The following is a 4,371-nucleotide window of genomic DNA, read 5'->3' on the forward strand; positions in this document are numbered from 1 at the left end:
GTTTTATGTAGTCACTTCTCAAAGTCTCATATGTGCACTAACCTTGTAAGCGCTTTTAGAGACTCAGGGAACAAGACACAATTTTCAGGACCCTTGAGAATTCGTCTTGCAGAATCAAGAATGCACATGCAGTACCACAAGGGGGCACTGTGGGAGACCCGAGAAGTCACTTCTGGCCTGGGAGGCTAGAGGCGGCTTTGCAGTTGGGATCTAAGGGCTGACTAGGGTTTCAGTAGAGGCAGGAGGTGAGGGATTTCAAAAGGATATAGAAAAAGCAAAAGGGAGAGGTGGGAGAACATGCGCTTGTCTTAGGAATGGTTGAGAGTTCAATCTGCCTGCGTGCAGGGCAAATGTAAGAAACGGGAGGACGTGATGAAGAGAGTCTGGGGCCGGCAGGTGGTGTGGAGAAGGCACTGGACTCCCACGTGGCCGGAAGTGGCTCAAGTCCCTAGCAACTTGCTTTCTCGCTTTCTTTCTCTCTCTCCAAACGAAAATAAAATAATAATAATATTAAATAAAAAGAAAAAAAAAGATACAGTTTCTAATCTCTTTACTTAAAAAGAACCCTGGGGCCAGTCAGTGGCGCGGAAGTTAAGGCAGTTGGATCCACATGGCCAGCTGTGCAGTTCAAGTCCTGGCCCAAGTGGCGGCAGGTGTGTGTGCCAGCTTGCTTAAAGTCCCACGAAGAGGACGGAGAAGAGGGGATTGCAGCACGGCCATGCCCCTAGGGGAAGGAGGGTTTCCTCTCTCCCCCTGGCAGGTGCACACACCTTCTGGCAAATTAAAAAAAAAAAAAAAGGCTTGATGCCAGCCCCGGAGCACAGTGTTTACATGCTGTGCACAGAAAGCCCAACTCCACATGACAAAAACATGCCAGGCAAGTGCATGTCGGTGCCGCAAATCTTGATGGAATGAAGAAATGCCATTACAATGTGACCGTGGCCCGTTGGAGGGTGCTTTCTCTCTCTCCCTCACTCTTTCTCTCTCTCTCTCTGGCAAGTGCAAGCACACCCTGGCAATTAAAAAAAGAAATTAAAAAAAAAGAAAAGAATGCCGCTGTGAAGCGTTTACTGCATTCAGCGGACAGCAGAAAGCCACAGCAGGCATCTCATTCGGGGGAAGGTGGTGGTTTGCTTTTGGCTTGGTTTTGTTTTTTTTTTTTTTTTTTTTTTTTTTTGTAGCTTTGTAGCATATCTTTGAATAGGGAGGCCAACATTTAGATTTAGTTCAGCAAAGTCTTAGAGTATTTATGACATTGCACACATTTGTGAAGTTCCACTTCAGCCTACCTCTTGTCATTTAATCCCCACAAGGAACTATGAAATATACTGACGTGTCCTATTTTACCAGGGGAGAAATTGAGGCTACGGCCAAGTATTTGACTTCCTGGCCTGTTCTACCTCAAAGCCAAGCCTTCTCATTCCAGACCCTACGCCCAGGGCCTTCCCCACAGAGCTGAGCTTCAGGACCGTGATTCTTACAATGGGAGGGAAGACAGATGGAGGGCCAGAGATAGGGAGGGCACCTGGAGGCTGCTGCAGACAGAGCGGATCGAGAGGTTAGGGAGGCCTTGCAGAAGTAACTGGCACGGGGGCTATGGAGTGCTGCAAATGTGAGTGAGACCCAAAGGGACTTGGCCATGGTCTTTGGTGTATCCGGGAAGTCCTGCCCGAACTCTTGGGGCTGGAAGGAGGAGTGCAGGTCACTCAAAAGCCTGGAATAAGTTTATAACCTGCATCTTACATGGTGTAATGCCTCCCGACCTAAGATAGGATATATACCTTACTGGGGTTGGGCTGAGGCTAAATCACGTGGCTCCGGTAGCCATCACTTGGTGCCCTAGGATGAGAAGCGCTTCAATAAGTGATAGTTCCTACTCTGTTTGCTTAGGTCCTCTGCTTGCCTGGGAATGCACACTTTTCACACACTTTATTCATTTATTCACGTTTTCATTTGGCAAATTGTATTGTCTTCCATGTGCCAGACACGTCAGTAACCAAAACAGATATTACAGGCAAGTGTATGTAATGATAAAATTTATTTCCTTTTCCTTTTCCTTTCTCTTTCTTTTCCTTTTTCTCTTTCTTTTCCTTTTTCTCTTTCTTTTTCTTTTTCTTTTTCCAATTTTGCCACAGGCACTTGTGCCCGCTTTGGGGGGGACAGAGAAAGAAATCACCCCTCATGGAGCATGGACATGGACATACCGCAATCCCTTCTCCCCCGTTCTCCTCTCGATTTTGGGCATGCATGCACAGGCACCCCCACTTGTTTTTCAAGCTGCTGGATCCTCACAGTCAGCCATGTGGGGTGCAGCTAACCTACCCACCTTGCCAACTACTGGACAGATCAAATCGATTTTCTAATTCATTAACCTGACATACATGGTGAGACAGGCTTATTTCCTTTGAGGTCTTCACCTGAGGAGGCAGTGCTCTTATTTCAACCAAGAGGCAGTTTGATGCAGTGATTAAAGGTATGGAGTCTCAGGACCAGCAGACGGTGTAATGGTTATGTCACTGGACTACCACGTAATCGACTGTAGTTCATAGTCCTAGACCCAGCAGCTTAAACCTCATGCCGGGTGCGTGTGCATGCGTGCCCAAAAATCCCAAGAGGAGAATGGAGGAGAGGGGATTGTGGTATGGTCATCCCCTCTAGGGGCGTAATTTCTTGCTTTCTGTCTCTGTCTCTCTGGTGAGTGTGCATACACTAATGGTATCTTTATTCAGCTAGTCCGGGCTAATTCTCCAGCCTCATTGATTGGTCTGAGCTTTGGAGGCCAAAGTACTCCAGATCAACGGTGAGAACTGTGCCGGCTGGAGCTCTGGTTAAGCACACGAGGTGCTCAGACAGGCTTTTGGAGAGAAGATTGCCAAGACCATTTGTGACAGACACTTGGGAAATTTTGCCTTAGGGCACATGTGCTCACCAGGAGAGAGACAGAGACAGTGAGAGGGAAAGTGAGAAACCACACCCCACTGCAAATGGCCACAATCCCTTCTCCTCCTTCTTCTCCAAGGATCTTGGGCATGCATGCACACACACCCGATATGAGTTTCAAGCCACGGGTCCGGGACTCAAACCAGTCAGCCATGCAGGAGTCCAGCGACATAACTGCTATGCCATCTGCTGGTCCTCATGACGGATCCTTTGAATGCACAATCAGCATGTGTAAGGATACTACTGGATGCGATGACTTTATCTTTTTTTTTTTTTTTTTAACAGAGATTTTTGCTATAGGGCGCATATGCTCACCAAAAAGCCAGAGAGCGAGAGGGAGAAGTCATCCCAGGGGGGATGGCCATGCTCCAATCCTTTCTCTTCCATTCTCCTCTCTGGATTTTGGGCATGCATGCACTCACACTCTTGGTGAGTTTCAAGGCTCTGTGTCTGGGACTCAAACTGTGGTCAGCCATGTGGGAGTCCAACAAGATAACCATTCCATCATCTGCTGGTCCCCTGATTTATCTTTTAAAATAGAAAAATAACGCCCATAGTGAAAGATAGTTCAGAAATGGTCTTCTCATGGAACACAGCATGTGTAAAATCCGTGGACAGAAAGTTATTGGGTTGAAGGACTCTCAAATTGCAGACGTACTGTCAACAGGGCCGGTCTCGACTGGGACGTGGTTAGCATTACAGTCATGCCTGCTCTTATCTTTGGACATATTAAACGGATGGCACCAAGCACCATGAAAACCCTGCTGGACCACACCATTCCCGAGGCGTGAGACCCACCACGTGGATGTGGCTGACTCCTGCAGCCTGCCATCGGCACCTTCCGTAGTACGCATGGGAAGCTGTCCCCAAGTCAGCGAGCATTTGCTGCATGAAGACCTTTCTTTTTTTTATTATTATTTTGTTTAACTTTATTTATTTTATTTATTTTGATTTGAGCAGAGAGGGACAGAGTGAGAAAGAGAAGGAAAGTGAGAAAGCAAGCCACCAGGTCTGGGATTCAAACTGTGGTCGGCCATGTGGGAGTCCAGCACCCTTACACACCATGCCACCTTCCAGCCCCAAATTACATCATGGCCGGGAATCTTACTCTTGTGTGTGATACCTGGTGAGATTTCAAGATGGTTGTAGCCTTAGCTTGGCTTTACGGATGTGAAACTCTCAGATGATCACTGACCTGCCTAGAGTAGTTTCTTTCCTGGAGACCTGACACTGGGACAAGCCATTGTGATTAGGGTGACTGATGCAGGCTCAGCTTGGCAGGAGCTGCCTTTCTCCCAGGTAACAAGGAGTGCTGCTCACATACTTCAGTCCTGTGGTATGGCTGCGTTTTTAACCTGCGACCATAGTACATTTAGAATGACTGCCTTTAACTTTTTAAGTTTTTTTTTTTTTTTTTTTTTGGGAGATTTT

At 47.2% G+C, this 4,371-nt stretch overlaps 1 pseudogene; it reads left to right on the forward strand.

Moving 5' to 3' along the window:
* LOC102502954 (syntenin-1-like) overlaps positions 1–3,731 on the forward strand; it is a 12,526-nt pseudogene extending 8,795 nt beyond the window's left edge.
* Positions 3,732–4,371: the final 640 nt, after the last annotated feature.

This window comes from Tupaia chinensis, unplaced genomic scaffold (genome assembly GCF_000334495.1).
Source record: "Tupaia chinensis unplaced genomic scaffold, TupChi_1.0 Scaffold144276_1, whole genome shotgun sequence".
NCBI lineage: Eukaryota > Metazoa > Chordata > Mammalia > Scandentia > Tupaiidae > Tupaia > Tupaia belangeri.